This window comes from Pseudorca crassidens, chromosome 9, assembly GCF_039906515.1.
Source record: "Pseudorca crassidens isolate mPseCra1 chromosome 9, mPseCra1.hap1, whole genome shotgun sequence".
In the NCBI taxonomy this organism is placed as follows: Eukaryota; Metazoa; Chordata; class Mammalia; order Artiodactyla; family Delphinidae; genus Pseudorca; species Pseudorca crassidens.
This window is the reverse complement of record NC_090304.1, coordinates 106,384,726-106,408,123: the sequence shown is the minus strand read 5'-3', so window position 1 is coordinate 106,408,123 and position 23,398 is coordinate 106,384,726. Positions and strand designations below refer to the sequence as shown.

At 42.9% G+C, this 23,398-nt stretch overlaps 1 long non-coding RNA gene across 2 annotated transcripts in view; it reads right to left on the bottom strand.

Annotated features, from left to right (window-relative positions):
• LOC137231068 (uncharacterized) overlaps positions 1-23,398 on the bottom strand; it is a 377,188-nt gene that overhangs the window by 97,677 nt on the left and 256,113 nt on the right. The window contains exons 5-6 of one of the 2 annotated variants that reach the window (XR_010946383.1): positions 8,503-8,618; positions 725-903 (exon numbers count right to left, since the gene is read on the bottom strand). This is a non-coding gene — a long non-coding RNA (uncharacterized lncRNA). The remainder of the gene's footprint in view (positions 1-724; positions 904-8,502; positions 8,619-23,398) is intronic. The other variant, XR_010946382.1, reaches the window with a different exon arrangement.

The window sequence follows — 23,398 nt, the reverse complement described above, 5'->3', positions numbered from 1 at the left end:
ACAGACAAGGGCTGAGGGACACAGATAAAGTCCCAAAGTCGTGTGCAAGGCGAGCACATCCCATATTCCACATGTCCCCTGAGAAAGCCTGATGCTTTCTCAGGGGACATGCCAGTGCCCTGCAGTGGTGCTTCCAGCCCTTGTGATTTAGGAAAGAAGAAAGAGCTGTCAGCTCAGATGCAGGGTATGCTGGTCCAAAGGGAGCACAAACAGGCCTGAGGAAAGACGTTCTCTGTCCTGGCTTCAGACTCCACAGGTTTACTTACAATGCTTGTGAGAAATGTCCTCAACTCCCAGGGGCCTTGTTTAGCAGGACACAGCCTCCTCTAATGAGCTATGAATTGTTTGGGTGACACTCATCTCTGGGTGAGAAAAATACATTGTGCCTAGTGTCACAGAACTGGCAGCAACAGATGCAGGTGGGATCCAGGCCACGCCTGCTCAGACCCTGATGCACACAGGTGCAGACCTGCAGCAGGAAATGCAGGTTTGCTACCTGCCACTTGGAGGAGGAAATCATATCGTATCCTCAAGTTACTCCTGCGTGATTACCGGCTCCGGGATGATGTCAGCGAGCCACAGCCGTAAGGAGCAAAGGCGCCAGGGGAAGCGCTGACCCGCTGGGCCCTGAGGCCGCCGCCCTGCCCCGGGCCCTTTGTGTGCAAGCAGCTCAGGCCACGTCTCTGCCTCTCTCAGGGCTACCCCAGCTCGGAATCACCCTTACCCCTCAGAGCAGAAGTGGGTTCTGTCCTCCAGCTAGCGAAGTCCATGGAGAGATTTTCCGTTCCAGAGAGAAGAAGCCCTAGTTCCGTTCTGACAGTCTTCCTGGTCGAGCTTGTCCCAGGTCCACGGTTCCTTTGGCAGGAGGCCCAGCCAGAGGGGAGCCCAGGACTTGGTAATGGGCTGCAGGACAGCGCAGTGGTTCAGCGCGGAGCCCTGACAGTTGAGCTGACTGGAGCTCAAAGCCTGGCTGTATTGTGTGAAGCGGGGGACTCATATTGCCCCTGAGGCTCAGTTTCCTCCCCCGTAAACCAGTGATCCAAATGGCAACTTGTCAGGGGTGTGGGAAGGATACTAAGAAGAAATGTGTGCCAGTGCAGAAAGTGCTCTGCCCAACGCCTGGCTGCTTGATGAATGGAAGCTGTTATCACCCTTCCTGGCTAAGGGAACCAGGGCCCTGACCCTATATTTTGCCCCTATTTCCAAGAGCAGAAAAAGCTCCATCAGTTTCCCCAGCAGTAATGGTCAACTCCATGCCCTGCAGAGAGCCTGGCTGGGTCTGGGCTTGAAAGGATGCCAAGACACAGAAGTAGGAACAGAGATACGCTGAGACAGCTGGCCTCCAGGGCTGTGGAAGGCGGCCCTGCCTGTACACACGAGCTACCCCGCCTGTACACACGGGCTGGCGCCCACACCCAGGGTCTCTGCAGATGCAAAACTCCTGCTACTCCCTCCATCCACAGCACACATACACACACACATGCACAGACACAGACATGCACACACATGTGCACACGTGTGCTCGCATACACATACAGATACACGCGCGCACATCACACACATACTGTCATGTGTGCACACGTGTGCACCCACAGGAGTCACTATTCCCTGGAGAGAGACCCATGTTTATCAGGCACCAGAGCTTCCCTGGGGTTGGGGAGTGGGTCCTCCAAGGCCTCTGTGGCCCCTTCAGTGGCTGTAGAAATCTGCTTTCCCCTCAGCCTTCTTCTGCCAGTCACCTTCTCTCAAGGAGTGATTATGCTTCTTTCTGTCAGGAACACTGAGTGATTGTGGCAGGAAAATTGCCTTCAGCGATAGGAATTTAAGAAATGCTTTTCCTGAAAATAGTGCTCAAATTAATTAACTTGGAGGAAAGGATTGCTTTATTTATTTATATATTTTTTTGGTCTGGACTTAATTTATTTTTCCCCAAGAGTTTTCGTTGTATGATAAGAGGTGAGGAGAGTGTTACCTCCTTGGACACCACCTGAGTCAGGGAGGCCTCAGCAAGGCTGGTCCAAGGAGTCGCCGGAGAGAGGTGCAGCCTGCGGCTGTGCAGAGGGCTGGCTTGTTCTGTTGAAGATGCTGCTCAGACAGGGGGCAGGATGGGTTTGGAGGCGGTGGTGGGTGTTGAAGTGGGTGGTGAGAGGAGGAAAAACCCACGTGGGAACATAAAACATGCACACAAAGGTGGGCACGCTCTGGCCTGGGAAATTCCACTTGTTTCTCTAAGCATCCCATCCTTCATTTATACGAGGGGATAAGAGGGTTGGTTTTCATGAGGATCTGGTGAAGACCTGTGTGTTCAGCTCTGGAATTCCTGGGCAGCACCAAGAAGAAGGGTGGTCCAGGTAACAGCAGAGGCCAGAGGGTGGAAAACCCAGCTGATCAAGGCTGGTACCTCTGTCACTAGCTGGGGGATCTAGGGTCAGTAATTCAACTTCTCTGAGCCTTTAGTTCCTCATTGCAAAATGGGGATAAAAATAATCACATCACAGTATCATTGTGAAAAAAAATACAACTATTAGGAACCCAAGAGGACCTTCAAGATGGCAGAGGAGTAAGACGTGGAGATCACCCTTCCTCCCCACAAATACATCAGAAATACATCAACACGTGGAACAACTCCTACAGAACACCTACTGAACGCTGGCAGAAGACCTCAGACCTCCCAAAAAGCAAGAAACTAAGCATGTACCTGGCCGTGTGACTGACAGGCTCTTGGTGCTCCAACCAGCTATCAGTCCTGAGACTCTGAGGTGGGAGAGCCAAGTTCAGGACATTGGACGAACAGAGACCTCCTGACACCATGTAATATCAATTGGCGAGAGCTCTCCCAGAGATCTCCATCTCAATGCTAAACGCAGCTCCACTCAACAACCAGCAAGCTCCAGTGCTGGACACCCCATGCCAAACAACTATGAAGACAGGAACACAACCCCACCCATCAGCAGAGAGGCTGCCTAAAATCATAATAAGTTCACAGACACCCCAAAACACACCACCAGACACAGTCCTGCCCACCAGAATGACAAGATCCAGCCTCATCCACCAGAACACAGGCACCAGCCCCCTCCACCAGGAAGACTACACAACACACTGAACCAACCTGACCCACTGGGAGCAGACACCAAAAACAACAGGAACCACGAACCTGCAGCTTGTGAAAAGGGAACCCCAAACACAGTAAGTTAAGCAAAATGAGAAGACAGAGAAATACGTACCAGATGAAGGAGCAAGGTAAAACCCACCAGACCAAACAAATGAAGCGGAAATAGGCAGTCTACCTGAAAAAGAATTCAGAATAATGATAGTAAGGATGACACAAAATCTTGGAAATAAAATGGAGAAAATACAAGAAACGTTTAGCAAGGACCTAGAAGAAGTAAAGAGGAAACAATCAATGATGAGCAACACAATAAATGAAATGTAAAAGTCTCTAAAGGGAATCAATAGCAGAATAACTGAGGCAGAAGAACGGATAAGTGACCTGGAAGATAAAATAGTGAAAATACCTACTGCAGAGCAGAATAAAGAAAAAAGAATGAAAAGAATTGAGGACAGTCTCAGAGACCACTGGGCCATTAAACACACCAACATTCAAATTATAGGGGCCCCACAAGAAGAAGAGAAAAAGAAAGGGACTGAGAAAATATTTGAAGATATTATAGTTGAAAAATATCCTAATATGGAAAAGGAAATAGTCAATCAAGTCCAGGAAGCACAGAGTCCCATACAGGAGAAATCCAAGGAGAAACACGGCAAAGTACATATTAATTAAACTATAAAAATTAAATACAAAGAAAAAATATTGAAAGCAGCAAGGGAAAAGCAACAAATTACATACAAGGGAATCCCCATAAGGTTAACGGCTGACCTTACAGCAGAAACACTGCAAGCCAGAAGGGAGTGGCAGGACATATTTAAAGTGATGAAAGGAAAAAACCTACAACCAAGATTACTCTACCCAGCAAGGATCTCATTCAGATTTGACAGAGAAATTAAAAACTCTACAGACAAGCAAAAGCTGAGAGAATTCAGCATCACCAAACCAGCTTTACAACAAATGCTAAAGGAACTTCTCTAGGCAGGAAACACAAGAGAAGGAAAAGATCTACAATAACAAACCCAAAACAGTTAAGAAAATGGTAAAGGAATATACATATCGATAATTACCTTAAATGTAAATGGATTAAATGTTCCAACCAGAAGACATAGACTGGCTGAATGGATAAAAAAACAAGACCCATATATATGTTGTCTACAAGAGATGCACATCAGACCTAGGGACACATATAGACTGAAAGTGAGGGGATGGAAAAAGATATTCCATGCAACTGGAAATCAAAGGAGAGCTGGAGTAGCAATTCTCATAACAGACAAAATAGACTTTAAAATAAAGACTATTACAAGAGACAAAGAAGGACACAACATAATGATCAAGGGATGAATCCAAGAAGAAGATAGAACAATTGTAAATATTTATGGACCCAACATAGGAGCATTTCAATACATAAGGCAAATGCTAGCAGCCATAACAAAGGAAATTGACAGTAACATAATCATAGGAGGGGACTTTAACACTGCACTTTCACCAATGGACAGATCAACCAAAATGAAAATACATAAGGAAACGCAGCTTTAAATGACACATTAAACAAGATGGACTTCATTGATATTTATAGGACACTCCATCCAAAAACAACAGAATACACTGTGTTCTCAGGTGCTCATGGAACATTCTCCAGGATAGATCATATCTTGGGTCACAAATCAAGCCTTGGTAAATTTAAGAAAATTGAAATTGTATCAAGTATCTTTTCCAACCACACACTATGAGACTAGATATCAATTACAGGAAAGAAACGTAAAAAATACAAACACATGGAGGCTAAACAATACATTACTAAATAACCAAGAGATCACTGAAGAAATCAAAGAGGAAATCAAAAAATACCTAGAAACAAATGACAATGAAAACACGACGACCCAAAACCTATGGGATGCAGCAAAAGCAGTTCTAAGAGGGAAGTTTAGAGCAATACAATCCTACCTTAAGAAACAGGAAACATCTCAAATAAACAACCTAACCTTACACCTAAAGCAGTTAGACAAAGACAAAAACAAAAAAATCCCAAAGTTAGCAGAAGGAAAGAAATCATAAAGATCAGATCAGAAATAAATGAAAAAGAAATGAAGGAAACAATCGCTAAGATGAATAAAACTAAAAGCTGGTTCTCTGAGAAGATAAAGACAATTGATAAACCATTAGCCAGACTCATCAAGAAAAAAAAGGAGAAGACTCAATATAATTAGAAATGAAAAAGGAGAAGTAACAACTGACACTGCAGGAACACAAAGGATCATGGGAGATTACTACAAGAAACTATATGCCTATAAAATGGACAACCTGGAAGAAACGGACAAATTCTTAGAAAAGCACAACCTTCTGAGACTGAACCAGGAAGAAATAGAAAATATGAACAGACCAATCACAAGCACTGAAATTGAAACTGTGATTAAAAATCTTCCAACAAACTAAAGCCCAGGACCAGATGGATTCACAGGCAAATTCAATCAAACATTTAGAGAAGAGCTAATACCCATCCTTCTCAAACTCTTCCAAAATATAGCAGAGGGAGGAACACTCCCAAACTCATTCTACAAGGCCACCATCACCTTGATACCAAAACCAGACAAGGATGTCACAAAGAAAGAAAACTACAGGCCAATATCACTGATGAACATAGATGCAAAAATCCTCAACAAAATACTAGCAAACAGAATCCAGCAGTACATTAAAAGGATCATACACCAGGATCAAGTGGGGTTTATCCCAGGAATGCAAGGATTCTTCAATATACACAAATCAATCAATGTGATAAACCGTATTTAAAAATTGAAGGAGAAAAACCATATGATCCTCTCAATAGATGCAGAAAAAGCTTTTGACAAAATTCAATACCAATTTATGATAAAAATCCTGCAGAAAGTAGGCATAGAGGGAACTTACCTCCACATAATAAAGGCCATATATGACAAACCCACAGCCAACATCGTCCTCAATGGTGAAAAACTGAAACCATTTCCTCTACGATCAGGAACAAAACAAAGTTGCCCACTGTCGCCATTATGATTCAACATAGTTTTGGAAGTTTTAGCCCCAGCAATCAGAGATGAAAAAGAAATAAAAGGAATCCAAATCAGAAAAGAAGTAAAACTTTCACTGCTTGCAGATGACATACTATACATAGAGAATCCTAAAGATGCTACCAGAAAACTACTGGAGCTAATCAATGAATTTGGTAAAGTAGCAGGATACAAAATTAATGCACAGAAATCTCTGGCATTCCTATACACTAATGATGAAAAATCTGAAAGTGAAATCAAGAAAACACTCCCATTTACCATTGCAACACAAAGAATAAAATACCTAGGAATAAACCTACCAGAGAAGATAAAAGACCTGTATGCCAAAAACTATAAGACACTGATGAAAGAAATTAAACATGATAGAAACAGATGGAGAGATATACCATGTTCTTGCATTGGAAGAATAAACATTGTGAAAATGACTCTACTACCCAAAGCAATCTACAGATTCAATGCAATCCCTATCAAACTACCACTGGCATTTTTCACAGAACTAGAACAAAAATTTTCACAACTTGTATGGAAACACAGAAGACCCCAAATAGCAAAGCAATCTTGAGAAAGAAAAATAGGGCTGGAGGAATCAGGCTCCCCATCTTCACACTATACTAAAAAGCTACAGTAATCAAGACAGTATGGTACTGGCACAAAAACAGAAATATAGATCAATGGAACAGGATAGAAAGCCCAGAGATAAACCCACACACATATGGTCACCTTATCTTTGATAAAGGAGGCATGAATTTGCAACAGAGAAAAGACAGCCTCTTCAATAAGTGGTTCTGGGAAAACTGGACAGCTACGTGTAAAAGAATGAAATTAGAACACTCCCTAACACCACACACAAAAATAAACTCAAAATGGATTAAAGACCTAAATATAAGACCAGACACTATAAAATTCTTAGAGGAAAACGTAGGCAGAACACTCTATGACATAAATCACAGCAAGATCCTTTTTGACCCACCTCCTAGAGTAGTGGAAATAAAAACAAAAATAAACAAATGGGACCTAATGAAACTTAAAAGCTTTTGCACAGCAAAGGAAACCATAAACAAGATGAAAAGACAACCCTCAGTATGGGAGAAAATATTTGCAAACAAAGCAACTGACAAAGGATTAATCTCCAAAATATACAAGCAGCTCATGCAGCTCAATATCAAAAAAGCAAACAACCCAATCCAAAAATGGGCAGAAGACCTAAATAGACATTTCTCCAAAGAAGATATACAGACAGCCAACAAACACATGAAAGGATGCTCAACATCACTACTCATTAGAAAAATGCAAATCAAAACTACAATGAGGTATCACCTCACACCAGTCAGAATGGCCATCATCAAAAAATCTACAAACAGTAAATGCTGAAGAGGGTGTGGTAAAAGGGGACCCTCTTGCACTATTGGTGGGAGTGTAAATTGATACAGCCACTATGGAGAACAGTAAGGAGGTTCCTTAAAAAACTATAAATAGAACTACCATGTGGCCCAGCAATCCCACTACTGGGCATATACCCAGAGAAAACCATAATTCAAAAAGAGTCGTGGACCACAATGTTCACTGCAGCTCTATTTACAAGAGCCAGGACATGAAAGCAACCTAAGTGTCCATCGACAGATGAATGGATAAAGAAGATGTGGCACATATATACAATGGAATACTACTCAGCCATAAAAAGAAACGAAATTGACTTCTTTGTAGTGAGGTGGATGGACCTAGAGTCTGTCATACAGAGTGAAGTAAGTCAGAAAGAGAAAAACAAATACCGTATGCTAACACATATATATGCAATCTAAAACAACAAAAGAAATGGTTCTGAAGAACCTAGGGGCAGGACAGGAATAAGGACGTAGACGTAGAGAATGGACTTGACATGGGGACGGGGAAGGGTAAGCTGGGACAAAGTGAGAGAGTGGCATGTACATACATACACTACCAAATGTAAAATAGATAGCTAGTGGGAAGCAGCCGCATAGCACAGGGAGATCAGCTTGGTGCTTTGTGACCACCTAGAGGGGTGGGATAGGGAGGGTGGGAGGGAGACGCAAGTGGGAGGGTATATGGGGATATATGTATATGTATAGTTGATTCACTTTGTTATACAGCAGCAACCAACACAACAATGTAAAGCAATTATACTCCAATAAAGATGTTTAAAAAAATGTGTATGTATTCTTAATAACTGTCATTCTTTCTTTTTTTCTCATGAGCAATTTGATCCCAGTCAGACCAGAATGAAACCCCTAAAATACGAGGTAAAACAACAGCCAGTTTCTGAGTCCCTTTCGGTTTAAGATGCTCAGGTTAGTTCTGTTATCCACACCGGGTTTACACCTTTTTGATACCTACCTTTTCTGGGTGTTGACCCCAGCTTATACTCAAGAAATACAAGGGTGTTTCTTATCCACCCCAGCCAGCGTTTCTTAACCGGGAGCACGTGGATGGACTTTTCAGGAATCATAATCCTGTGAAACAAACAAAATAGTACATTAAGTTCATGTGAGCATCCCATCGATAGCTTTCACAAGGGCAGGGATGAGAGCGATTTGTATCCTCCCCAAAGAAATGAAGCCAAACTGAATTATACCACACAGAATATTGATGGCAAACCAATTTAAAATATGTAAAATTCCAAAGTCGATTTTTACACAGATAATCTTTTGATACTCTCTTTATATAATTTTAAAAGGCTAATTTGAAGAAACCCTTTAAGAAATCACTCTTCTTAAAGTAGAGGACGGAGGCTTCCCTGGTGGCGCAGTGGTTGAGAGTCCGCCTGCCGATGCAGGGGACACGGGTTCGTGCCCCGGTCCGGGAAGATCCCACGTGCCGCGGAGCGGCTGGGCCCGTGAGCCATGGCCGCTAAGCCTGCGCGTCCGGAGCCTGTGCTCCGCAACGGGAGAGCCCACAACAGTGAGAGGCCCACGTACCGGAAAAAAAAAAAGTAGAGGACGACTCCATCTACTTACACTCAGATCTCTCTCATAAACATGAGCATGCGGGCACACACAGACAGACAGACACACACACACACAGTTGCACTGCCGCCGGCTCAATGTCCTCACCCCGGCCATGGCAGCTGCAAAGCACAGAGTTTGTGTCTGCAGTCTCCTGCCTCTCAGGAACCTGCAAGTCTTTCAAGGCATCTCCCGGGCCCTGGCACTGCCCTAGGCTGGTTGTTCACAGCTGGCAGGTGAAGCAAAGGGCAAGAAAATATCTTGTCCTGAGAAGGGCAGCAAGGACGGTTCCACCAATCCTGACTACGAGACCACAATTAAGGGAGGAGGGTAAGAAGCAGGATGTAAACAAGGGGCTGAGCGGTTTAAAGCACACGAAGCTGACCCTCCCAGTGGGAGCCTTGCCAGGACACTGGGGTTTGCACCCAAGCCTCTGGGGCGAGGCCCTGAGACCCCAGCTCTGTCAGAAGCAATGAGGCAGCACACAAACCTTGATCTGAACATGTTCAGGTGCCTTGGCTGCCCCACTTTAGAAGAAAGGCCATGCTATGAAGTGTGTTCAGCATCATTTCCATGCAGACCGCAGGACGCCCTTGGTTGGATGTAGCCCTAGACCTTCGTTCAGATATCACTACTGCTACTACAACTACTACAATATTTTTTATTTTATTTCCTGGATTGTTTGTGTGTTTATACACTAAATGCCTAGTATAAGACCTAGGGAAGCGAATGCAAGAAAAGGGCGTACCTGACCGCACTGTGATGTGGATAAATTAACCAAGGTTCAAACCTTGGAGGAGCAATTAAAGACAGGTGAAGAATGCAGACACAGAGATCAGACTTGTGGTTGCCAAGGGGAGGAGGGAAAGGAGAGGGATGGACTGGGAGTTTGGGGTTAGCAGATCAACTATTGCATGTAGAATGCATAAACAACAAGGTCCTACTGTATAGCACAGGGAACTATATCCAATCTTCTGGGGTAAACCATAATGGAAAAGAATATTTTAAAAATATTGTATATTTGTATAAAACTGAGTCACTTTGCTGTACAGCAGAGATCTGCACAACATTGTAAATCAACTATACTTCAGTTAAAAAAAAGACATGTGAAGAACGGCTGATACGGACCTGGCCTTCTATTTCCTTGCTTCCCACTCAGGGTCCCACACAGAACTTTACATGCACTGAGGGCACAATACCTGAGTAACCTCACAGATCACTTACAATTTTTTCCTCACCCTCATCTCAAGAATAATGACAGCCTTTATTCATTTAAGCACTCAGAGTGCAGTGCAGGAATGGCCTGCTTTAGAATCACCAAAGACCTTGTTGAAAATGCAGCTTCTTGGGCCCCTGCCCAGACACACTGAACCAGGATCTTTTGAGAGGAGGCCCAAGAACCTGCATTTTAATGAGCCCACCAAGTGACCTGGATGTCTGAGAACCACTGACTTAGTCAAATGAATATTTGTCCATCAGCACCTTTAAGTCTGCTCCCAAAGCCTTTAGTAAATCATTTCAACCTTGGATGGAGGCATCTCTAAACCAACGCTCGACAAAGCCCTTCTGACAGATTTAGAATCGAGTATCAGAAGGTTTAAACAAATTAACTTTGAAGGTAACTTTTATTTGTACTTCTAGTCACTTCATTAAGACTATCGACCTGCAAGTTAGAGATGGTGACCCCAGAATGTTCTTCTGGTGTCCATAACTCATCATCCTATCTGACTTGGGCACAGAGGCCCAAGAGATGCCCGCTCACCAATGCTGTTGAAATTCCCTCGGCTTGTGACATTTTGGGCTGACTCTACTGGTCACTGCCCTTTTCTGGATAGAACTTATTTTGGGAAGGATCCATTGGGATGGGAAAATGGGAGGAGATGGATGAAAAACAAAGAGAAGAGGAAGAAAGGGAAGAGGAGGCAGGGGTGGGAGGGAGAGGAAAGAGGGCTGGTTAGAATAACCCCGTTTTCTTTTTTTTTTTTAATTCTTTTTTTTAAACATCTTTATTGGAGTATAATTGCTTTACAATGTTGTGTTAGTTTCTGCTTTATAACAAAGTGAATCAGCCATACATATACACATATCCCCACGTCTCCTCCCTCTTGCGTCTCCCTCCCACTCTCCCTATCCCATCCTCCCTATCCCTCCCCTCTAGGTGGTCACAGAGCACCGAGCTGATCTCCCTGTGCTATGCAGTTGCTTCCCACTAGCTATCTATTTTACATTTGGTAGTGTATATATGTCCATGCCACTCTCTCACTGCATCCCAGCTTAGCCTTCCCCCTGCCTGTGTCAAGTCCATTCTCTACGTCTGTGTCTTTATTCCTGTCCTGCCCCTAGGTTCTTCAGAACCTTTTTTTTTTTTTTTTTTAGATTCCATATTTATGTGTTAGCATACGGTATTTTTCTCTTTCTGACTTACTTCACTCTGTATGACAGACTCTAGGTCCATCCACCTCACTACAAATAACTCAATTTCGTTTCTTTTTATGGCTGAGTAATATTCCATTGTAGATATGTGCCACATCTTCTTTATCCATTCATCTGTCGATGGACACTCAGGTTGCTTCCATGTCCTGGCTATTGTAAATAGAGCTTCAGTGAACATTGTGGTACATGACTCTTTTTGAATTATGGTTTTCTCAGGGTATATGCCCAGTAGTGGGATTGCTGGGTCATATGGTAGTTCTATTTTTAGTTTTTTAAGGAACCTCCCTACTGTTCTCCATAGCGGCTGTATCAATTTACATCCCCCCTGCTGTCATGAAAGCATCCGGCATCCGCAGACACTTTGCTGGTGTGGGGACCGAAAGACTGGCCCCGAGGAGCAAAAGGGAAAAATAAAGAAAGGTGACAAAAAGGAGAAAAGAACAAAGAGAAATACGAACTGACAATAGTAAAAAGAAGGTGAAGTACAAAGACTCCAGAGAAGTCAGGGTATTTTTACCTTTGCAAACACTTCATTTTACTACACTTAATTAATCATAACACAGGAACATAAATGTTTAAAGGGTGAAATAAAATGCACAGAAATAGTCATCCTCAACAAAAATGAGAACACATAAATTTAACATGAGGTTGTCATCCCTCCTCTCCCAGCACACAGGATACAGCATCTCCATGTCAATTCCCCCCTCAGGAACAAGGCCGCGGTAACGAGCTCTCTCCTGGCTCCGGCTAAAATCAATAAGTGAAACGCAAGAGGAAAGAGGGGGAAAATACTCCAAAGAGAGAAGGGACTGGGCGGAGAAACAGAGCAAGCGTGAAAGCAGAGGAGACAACTCTACTGTCTCCCATCGGTGCCCTTCAGATCAGGAAGTTCTCTGACACGTCTAACTCAAATCTCTCCTGTAATTCCAGCCAATTTAACTCTTTTTTGGAACCAGCCCAATACGAGACTGTGACAATTAACTGGTTCAGAACGCTACAAAATAAAAGAAAAAAATTAAATAGAGCTCCCCAGGCCTTGTTTGTGAAGTCTTGGGTCTCTCTGAAGCAGGGGCTGAGACAACAGGGCAGAGGAGAAACTGACAAATCTCTCCCCTTTGCTAACTATGAAACCATCTGGATTTCCTGTCTCCCTGCCCCAAGCCTTCTGCTGCAAGTAACTCTGCTCCTTCTGCCTCTGTCCATCCGTTCAGGCCTGAGCGCGGGGTGGGACCAATACAGTCCTTGACAGGGCAGCTGAAGAATCCTCACGCAACATCCTCGAGCCGACTCGCTCCCAGGCTGCCCCTTTCTGTGCTCTGTCTTGGGTCTGGTAACTGGGGATGCTGGGGCTGAGGAGAGGGTGCATCTTGCAGTCAGGCCCCTCTTGTGCTCTTGTCTCTGTGTTATCTGCCTTATCCTTGGGGGACTCACCCAGCCCCTGAGACCTAGGCCCTGTCCCTGTGTCCCCCTCCATGGCAGGGCCTGCCCACGTCTGTCAGACCACTCTAGACTGACAGCCCAGGTGGACTTCTCTTACCTGTTGACACCTCCCCAGTCGTTTATTCCTCCCAACCCCACTCCCTCTTACTGGACTAGTGTGATGAGCGGCTCTTCACCCCTGAAGGTTTCTCATGCATCTAAACCCCCAGATTCATACCCTTCCCAGTCCACCTGCTATTGGGGCCTGCCTCTTGGTGGGCTAGGTCCTACTTGGCCAACCAAAGCACACAGGGAAGTTCACTGGGGTCTCTGTGTCTTTCAAGGACTCCACGGGAAGCAGTAAGATCCACGTTGTGCCCCGGTCTAGCTACAGCTGCCTCAGTCTTCCCTGGATCCAAACCACACTGCTTCTCCACCATCGAGTCTCACGCACCCTTATCCCTGGAACAAACCAGGCCAAGCCCTGCCTTTTCAAAGCTCTCAAATCCTGAGAGGTCATAGGGTATAGTAGATAGACAGGTTCTAATGTCACATATCTGAGTTAAATATTGACTCTATAACTGATCCCCCACGGAACCCTGGGCAACTCACTTAACCAACCTTGACTCCCTGTAAAGTGGGCCTACAATCTTCCTGAATTGGTGTAAAGGTTCAATACAATTAGGTGATGTTTTTATCACAAGGGCCAATGCAGAGATGCTGTTGAAGAAAGGCTGATGGATTGTTTCTGCCTCTCTTACATCCCCAGGTCTCTTCAATTGTTCTTTGGAAGCTTTATCATTGTAACAGAGACAGATTTCAACAAATGCCAAGCTCAGGAGAACTTCTGCTTTGTCAAGAATTCTGCCCAGGCTTCCAGCCCATCTCCTGGGCTCACCTGTGCTGGGTTCAGCCGTGGCAACTCCTACGGCCCACTGGGCAAGGAACAGCATTCCCGCAGCGGGGAAATCCTCATCATTTCATGCAGCTCCTAGTTCCCTCTGCCTTCTCCTTCAGTCTTCCAAGATTATAGGAGAGGATCCAAAATATGATTTCATCCATGCCCTGAATTCAGACCCAGTATGTTACATAAGGTGTTCAGGCTTCATTTGTGCCGTTCCTGAGAACTTCTAGTATTCTAACCACATCCGTTACCCTTGATAATCCCAAGACTAACAAAACTACACTGTGGGTTAACCCACAGAAGCTCCACGGACCTCCACGTGCAGCCTGCCGCTACCTGCCACAGGTGGGAGAACACAGCTTGCCTTGACAAAGGCCTGGCTGTTCTTCCGCTTTTCAGGTTGTAGACAGATATCCATGGGCCTTATCATTGGACTACAGTCACCGTGAGGGGTCAAGATTAGTAGCCAAGAAAGTAGATTCACCTCTCACTAACCATGCAGCACACACGTGCTGCCCTCCGAGGGGCCATGGCTCCCGAGCTGCTTGTGACTGTCCATAACTGCAGCATTAAGTGATAGATTTCAATTTGTAAATCCAATTCTAAAGATTCTAAACTCACTTCCAAGTTCATCAGCAGAGTAGAGTGATCAATTAATGGTGTCTATTTTGGTCACTTGACAGAGAGGGGCAGTATTTCATCAACAGCCCTGAGGGCCAGGAAGTCAGGCACTAACATCTGAAATCTGACCTCGCCCTGATTCTTTGGAGAATGTGGAAGCTCATACGATGACCAGGACCTGGTAAGTTGATTGTAAAATGGCCCCGATTCTTCCCCTTTCTTTATCCAGCATCCTATCGAGTGGAATCCATTCCTCCACCCCTGGAATCCGTTCTGGCCTCATAACTTGCCCATGGAACACAGTGAGAATGTCAGTTCTGAGCCCAGGCCTGGAGGGGCCTTGCCACCTCTCCTGTGCCCTCTTGGAACAAGCCCAGGCTAGTCCGCTGGAGACTGAGAGATCCCCGTGGGCCACAGCTGGCCCAGTGTTCATTGCTTTATGCCACTGGTCTTTGTGTGTGTTTGCTTGATTTCCTTACACAGCACTATTATAGATAATGGATAAAAAAGGGGGTAATAGATTATATCCTCATGAGTCCTGCCATAACTACTGACCATGAACTTACAATTTTTTTAAAAAGTTACTCTTCCCCCTGTTTGTCTAGCTGATTCAGTCCAAGGCTAGTGCTATAGTGCTTCTCTATCTGTGGGGAGGGAGCAGCTATTTTTTCTAACATTTTTTCATAGTTTTTAGTTTTTTATTTAAACTCTTTATAGATTAATAAGAAGTTGCAAAAAATCAAATAGTACAGGGAGGACCACGTTTTGAGGCTCTGGTTCTTTTTCCAATCCTTTCTGGATTAAATGATTTTATAAAATACAACAGAAATGAATTACAAGGAAAATGAAAAAAAAATTAAGACATATAAAATACTAGCTTGAATTCTTTATTCGATTCCACAGAACAGGTAAAAAGTTATAGAAATGTTTATGAAAATTTCTATATGCTTATTTTCAGTTTGTATGTGCATCTCATCGCAGTTCAGTGACAAGCATTTCATGGCCTGGCACCAGTCCATGGACCACACCTAAGTAGCATCACTTTAAGCCCTTCTGGAGATCTTCTGAGATGAGAAATGAAAACTAAGCTTGAGTGTAGCAGGGATAATTTTGGTCTCGATGATCCTATCACAGAGACAGTCTCCTGTAGAGGATATTTTTAAAATATCTTTTACCCTAAGTGCTATAAAAGAGTATTTTTGTGGTTTGCTAACCCTGGATGATGGGAAGAAAAATCATAAAGCATGCTTCCGCCTCTCTACAGGAATTTTCCTCTACTGATTATCACCACCACTGAAACAAATAAGCAAAAAGCACAAACAAAACCAAGGCCATATTGGTACTGAAGGGCAAACATTCCATAGGATTGGTTCCAAACAACGTGAATCAAAAAGAATTTATTACTGGTTAATCTGTCCCAATAGAAGACTGGTTTTTTGAATTGTTTTGTTGTTGTTGTTTTTTAACTCAGTAAACTTGTCTAAGTAAGAGAGACATGTTGACCCAATGAGAGTTAGACTCTAGTTTCCCCCAGCCCCTTTCCTGGACCTTGGGAGTGTGGTACATCCTGACAGACAAGTCCCCTGTTCCTGAGATAACTCAAGATGGAGATACAGTGAAAAACTAGATTTGTTCAAAAGGCAGAAATAGGAGAGGAATTATGAAAGTTTTGTCTGCAGACGAGGGCTACTGCAGTTTGTATCGTATCCGAATTCATTAAGTTAATACCCTGACATCCACATCTACTCCCCTGGCTCTCTCCAGGATGATAAACTAGCTCCACCAGCACCACAAGTCACGTCCCCGGTGAGGGAGAGTCTGGCGTAATGGCAGTGGAGGAGCAGGTAATTTGTGCCATTTTTTTTCTCTTTTCTTCCTTGTGCACTTGCCTAATAAATGGATTTCTATTCCCTAAGTGTTACAAAAGAGTATTTAATTTGGCTGGAGCATGCAGAAGGATGAGAGAATGGCCAAGACCATCTGTAAAGTATTAAAATCTTAGCTCAGTTTCACCCTTCGGCAACATCTTTCTGCATACATTCCCACCTCTTTCCAGCCCATTTTCCTCTGAAAAGGCAAATCACGTTTTGCCTTAAATCACGATCATGTTTTAAAAGGATTCAATGATTTCCCAGTGATCTTAGAATGAAGTTCCAAGTCCTTAGAATGGTCTCCATGGTCCAGCACGATTGAGCCCCAAATCAGCACCTCATTGCCATATAACCACCCTCTCCCTCACTCTGGCCCCTGGACACTGGCTTTTTCTCTGTCCTCAAATGCAGTCAAGCTCCTCCCCACTTCTGGACCACCACACGTACTCCCACCCTGGCCCTTTTTCCTCTGAACTTCTCATCTTTCATTTCTCAGCCTTCAACTCCCAGAATAAATTAAACACCCCCAAAACATTAGTTCTGAGCCCTTTAGGCTCCCCCACCCCAGACACTACTCAGATAATTATGTGTGTGACTCCTCTTTAGTACCTTTCTCTATCGCTGGATTGGAGCTCCATGGAGGCAGGGACCGTGTACACCTTGACCATCTCTGAGTCTTCATCACCAGCAGCAGCACTGGTCATTCAATGTATTTCCGGGATGAATGCAAAGCCATTTCACTGCCACTTCTACTCCCAGGTGTGAGAGCCCACAGCCTACCCACTGTCACATTCTGCATTCTAATGAGAGGAAAAGTAGCACAAGACTATTTTCCTCTAGAATTTGAATTCAGATGAACTCAAACAGGAGTACATATTTTTTCTAGGACAAGAAAAAAATTATAAATGAAAAACAAGTTTTCTTGGAAAGCATGGCTAGATAAAGGCATGCTTTAACGTTGAACAGATGAACTTGAACCCTATAGGTTCTTGATAGACTCCTATATGTTAAGAGCGGTAATGACAATACACTATGGTAGTTTTTCTCCAATTCCAGAATCGGGGTGGGCTCCCTGTGGCTGTGGATAAACTAATTAAGATGACTTTAGGAAAGATGGTGCAGGGCACAGGAGAAAGGTGGTTCGTGCTGTTTTGACTCCACTGGACTCAAGCCTCCACTGTGACTTTGGCTACTCCTGCTCCCACCAGCTCTCCTTCAGCCTCTCCCGGTTCAGGGGAAAGAGGGTGTATGTTATCGTGCTCAGTTGTTGAGAGAGAAAGAAAGCAAAAATAATGGCAGACTGATGCTGCAGCCACCTGGCTGACAGGGTCTTGGTGCCTAGCCAGGTGTCAGGCCTGAGCCTCTGAGGTGGGAGAGCCGAGTTCAGGACACTGGACCACCAGAGTCCTCCCAGCCGCACATAATACCAATCGGCGAGAGCTCTCCCAGAGATCTCTGTCTCAAGGCTAAGACCAAGATCCACTCAACGATCAGCAAGCTCCGGTGCTGGACACCGCATTCCAAACAACAAGCAAGACAGGAACACAACCCCACCCACCAGCAGAGAGGCTGCCTGAAATCATGATACGCTCACAGATACCCCAAAACACACCACCAGACACAGTCCTGCCCACCAGAAGGACAAGATCCAGCCTCATCCACCAGAACACAGGCACCAGCCCCTCCACCAGGAGGCCTACACAAGCCACTGAACAAACCTTACCCACTGGTGATAGACACCAAAAACAACAGGAACTACGAACCTGCAGCCTGTGAAAAAAGGACCCCAAACACAGTAAGTTAAGCAAAATGAGAAGCCAGAGAAATATGCAGCAGATGAAGAAGCAAAGTAAAAACCCACCAGACCAAACAAATGAAGAGGAAATAGGCAGTCTACCTGAAAAAGATTCAGAGTAATGATAGTAAAGATGATCCCAAATCTTGGAAACACAATAGAGAAAATACAAGAAACGTTCAACAAGGACCTAGAAGAACTAAAGAGCAAACAAACAATGATGAACAACCCAGTAAATGAAATTTAAAATTCTCTAGAATGAATCAATAGCAGAATAACTGAGGCAGAAGAACGGATAAGTGACCTGGAAGATAAAATAGTGGAAATAACTACTGCAGAGCAGAATAAAGAAAAAAGAATGAAAAGAATTAAGGACAATCTCAGAGATCTGTGGGACAACATTAAACACACCAACATTCAAATTATAGGGTTCTCACAAGAAGAAGAGAAAAAGAAAGGGACTAAGAAAATATTTGAAGAGATTATAGTTGAAAACTTTCCTAATATGGAAGAGGAAATAGTCAACCAAGTCCAGAAAGCGCAGAGAGTCCCATACAGGATAAATCCAAGGAGGAACACGGCAAGGCACAAATTAATCAAACTATCAAAAATTAAATACAAAGAAAAAATATTTAATGCAGCAAGGGAAGAGCAACGAATAACAAACAAAGGAATCCCCATAAGGTTAACAGTTGATCTCTCAACAAAACTCTGCGAGCCAGGAGGGAGTGGCAGGACATATATAAAGTGATGAAAAGAAAAAAACAAACCAAGATTACTCTACCCAGCAAGGATCTCATTCAGGTTTGACAGAGAAATTAAAACCTTCAGAGACAAGCAAAAGCTAAGAGAATTCAGCACCACCATACCAGCTTTACAACAAATACTAAAGGAACTTCTCTAGGCAAGGAACACAAAAGAAGGAAAAGACCTACAATAACAGACCCAAAACATTTAAGAAAATGGTAATAGGAACATACATATTGATAGTTACCTTAAATGTAAATGGATTAAATGCTCCAACCGAAAGACATAAACTGGCTGAATGGATACAAAAACAAGACCCATAAATATGTTGTCCACAAGAAGCCCACTTCAGACCTATGGACACAGACAGACTGAAAGTGAGGGGATGGAAAAAGATATTCCATGCAAATGGAAATGAAAAGAGAGCTGGAATGGCAATTCTCATAGCAAACGAAATAGACTTTAAAATAAAGACTATTAGAAGAGACAAAGAAGGACACTACATAATGATCAAGGGATCGATCCAAGAAGAACATATAACAATTGTAAATATTTATGCACCCAACGTAGGATCATCTCAATACATAAGGCAAATGCTAACAGCCATAAGAGGGGAAATCGACAGTAGCACAATCATAGTAATCAAGCCTTGGTAAATTTAAGAAAATTGAAATCATATCAAGTATCTTTTCTGACCACAATGCTATGAGACTAGATATCAATTACAGGAAAACTGTAAAAATTACAAACATATGGAGGGTAAACAATACGTGACTAAATAACCAACAGATCACTGAAGAAATCAAAGAGGAAATCAAAAAATACCTAGAAACAAATGACAATGAAAACATGACGACCCAAAACCTATGGGATGCAGCAAAAGCAGTTCTAAGAGGGAAGTTTAGAGCAATACAATCCTACCTCAAGAAACTAGAAACATCTCAAATAAAAAACCTAACCTTACACCTAAAGCAATTCAAGAAAGAAGAACAAAAACTCCCAAAGTTAGCAGAAGGAAAGAAATCATAAAGATCAGATCAGAAAGAAATGAAAAAGAAATGAAGGGAACGATAGCAAAGATCAATAAAACTAAAAGCTGGTTCTTTGAGATGGTAAACAAAATTGATAAGCCATTAGCCAAACTCATCAAGAAAAACAGGGAGAAGACTCAAATAAACAGAATTAGAAACGGAAAAGGAGAAGTAACAACTGACACTGCAGAAATACGAAGGCTCATGAGAGATTACTACAAGCAACTACACAAATAAAATGGACAACCTGAAAAAAATGGACAAATTCCTAGAAAGTACAACCTTCCAAGACTGAACCAGGAAGAAATAGAAAATACGAACAGACCAATCACAAGCACTGAAATTGAAACTGTGAATTAAAATCTTCCAACAAACAGGGGCTTCCCTGGTGGCGCAGTGGTTGAGAGTCCGCCTGCCGATGCGGGGGACGCAGGTTCGTGCCCCAGTCCGGGAAGATCCCACATGCCGCGGAGCGACTAGGCCCGTGAGCCATGGCCGCTGAGCCTGTGCATCCCGCAACGGGAGAGGCCACAACAGTGAGAGGACCGCGTACCACAAAAAAAAAAAAAAAAAATCTTCCAACAAACAAAAGCTCAGGACCAGATGGATTGACAGGTGAATTCTATCAAACATTTAGAGAAGAGCTAACACCTATCCTTCTCAAACTCTTCCAAAATATAGCAGAGAGCGGAACACTCCCAAACACATTCTACGAGGCCACCATCACCCTGATACCAAAACTAGAGAAAGATGTCACAAAAAAAGAAAACTACAGGCCAATATCACTGATGAACATAGATGCAAAAATCCTCAACAAAATACTAGCAAACAGAATCCAGTGGCGCATTAAAAGGGTTATACACCAGGATCCAGTGGGGTTTATCCCAGGAATGCAAGGATTCTTCAACATATGCAAATCAATCAATGTGATACACCATATTGACAAATTGAAGGATAAAAACCATATGATCATCTCAATAGATGCAGAAAAAGCTTTTGACAAAATTCAGCACCAATTTATGGTAAAAAACTCGCCAGAAAGTAGGCATAGAGGGAAGCTACCTCAACATAATAAAGGCCATATATGACAAACCCACAGCCAACATCATTCTCAATGGTGAAAAACTGAAACCATTTCCACTAAGATCAGGAACAAAACAAGGTTGCTCACTATTAGTCAATATAGTTTTGGAAGTTTTAGCCCCAGCAATCAGAGAAGAAAAAGAAATAAAAGGAATCCAAATTGGAAAAGAATAAAACTGTCACTGTTTGCAGATTACACGATACTATACATAGGGAATCCTAAAGATGCTACCAGAAAATTACTAGAGCTAATCAATGAATTTGGTAAAGTAGCAGGATACAAAATTAATGCACAAATATCTCTTGCATTCCTATACACTAATAATGAAAAATCTAAAAGAGAAATTAAGGAAACACTCCCATTTACCACTGCAACAAAAGGAATAAAATACCTAGGAATAACACTACCTAAGCAGACAAAAGACCTGTATTCAGAAAACTACAGGACACTGATGAAAGAAACTAAGGATGATACAAGCAGATGGAGAGCTATACCATGTTCTTGGATTGGAAGAATCAACATTGTAAAAATGACTATACTACCCAAAGCAAACAGATTCAAGGCAATCCTTATCAAAATACCAATGGCATTTTTCACAGAACTAGAACAAAATATTTCACAGTTTGTATGGAAACACAAAAGACCCCGAATAGCCAAAGCAAGGTGTACAGCTGGGCGAGATGGTTTCCAAGTTATCCTTGGGGATTATTGAGGGACCTATGTAATTGGTAGCTAATATTGCACAGATCAGATAAAAAAGATTATTATCATGCTTTTTGGGGATATCTTGGACTACCTAGAAATTGGGTAACCCTTGGTATTGAAGACAAGAGTATATGAGAGTTGAATACGACTTTATCTGAACATAATCCTAAAAGTATATATGGCCTGGCACATATATACTCCTATGCCTTCCCACTCAACCAGAGTAGGAAGCTCTCTTTTCCTCGAAACAAGCTGCTATTGGCAATCGCATTGGCAACCATTAGCTGAGGCCAGAAGAAAGTCATCTTTTTTTTTTTTTTAACATCTTTATTGGAGTATAATTGCTTTACATTGTTGTGTTAGTTACTGCTGTATAACAAAGTGAATCAGCCATATGGATACATAGATCCCTATATCCCCTCTCTCTTGTGTCTGCTTCCCACTCTCCCTATCCCACCCCTCTAGGTGGTCACAAAGCACCGAGCTGATCTCCCTGTGCTATTCGGCTTCTCTGCTTGACAACCCTGGCCTTGACTTTTTAATAAAACTCTTGATAAACTATTTGTCAATAGTGTGCCCATCTGGAAAACATCTGAAATATGCCTTACAGGGAAGCTCTAAAATGACTGTTTTTTAGATTCTATATATGTGCGTTAGCATTCGGTATTTTTCTCTTTCTGACGTACTTCACTCTGTATGACTGACTCTAGGTCCATCCACCTCATTACAAATAACTCAATTTCATTTCTTTTAATGGCTGAGTAATAATCCATTGTATACATGTGCCACATTTTCTTTATCCATTCATCTATCGATGGACATTTAGGTTGCTTCCATGTCCTGGCTATTGTTAAATAGTGCTGCAATGAACATTGTGCTATATGTATCTTTCAAAAAATGGTGCAGATGAACCTAGTGGCAGGGCAGGAATAAAGACACAGACATAGAGAACGGACTTGAGAATGCAGGGGTGAAGGGGAAGCTGGGACGAAGTGAGAGAGTAGCATTGGCATACATACACTACCAAATGTAAAACAGGTAGCTAGTGGGAAGCAGCCGCATAGCACAGGGCGATCAGCTCGGTGCTTTGTGACCACCTAGAGGGGTGGGATAAGGAGGGTGGGAGGGAGGCTCAAGAGGTAGGGGATGGGGGATATATGTGTACATATAGCTGATTTGCTTTGTTGTACAGCAGAAACTAACACAACATTGTAAAGCAATTATACTCCAATAAAGATATTAAAAAATAAATAAATAAAATAAAATGACTGTTTATCCAGTGTGTGGCTCCTTTTAGAGACAGACCAACAAAGTACCCTGATTGGTTGTCCAAAAAGATACTTTCTAAAATGCTTCTGATGTTTTGTCCATTCCTTCACTATTAAGTCCATGAGTATTAATTTCACATCCTGATAATTTTCAGTCCTATCTCCTTTACAGTGTTGAGGGACGAAAGACAAAGTGGAACAGAGATATTTATTCTTTCATCTACAACTTGAGTGGCTGCTCAATGTCTTTGTCAATAGAGGAATCCCTATAGTCATGCTTCAAGCTTCAATTACTGGGCTTCAGTTAGAACTCCTGCACACACACACACCACACCCTCACCCAGGAATATCCCTCCTCTGCTCCTCATAGCTTCAAGCCCTCCAGGATATACACCATCAATGTTTGTAAA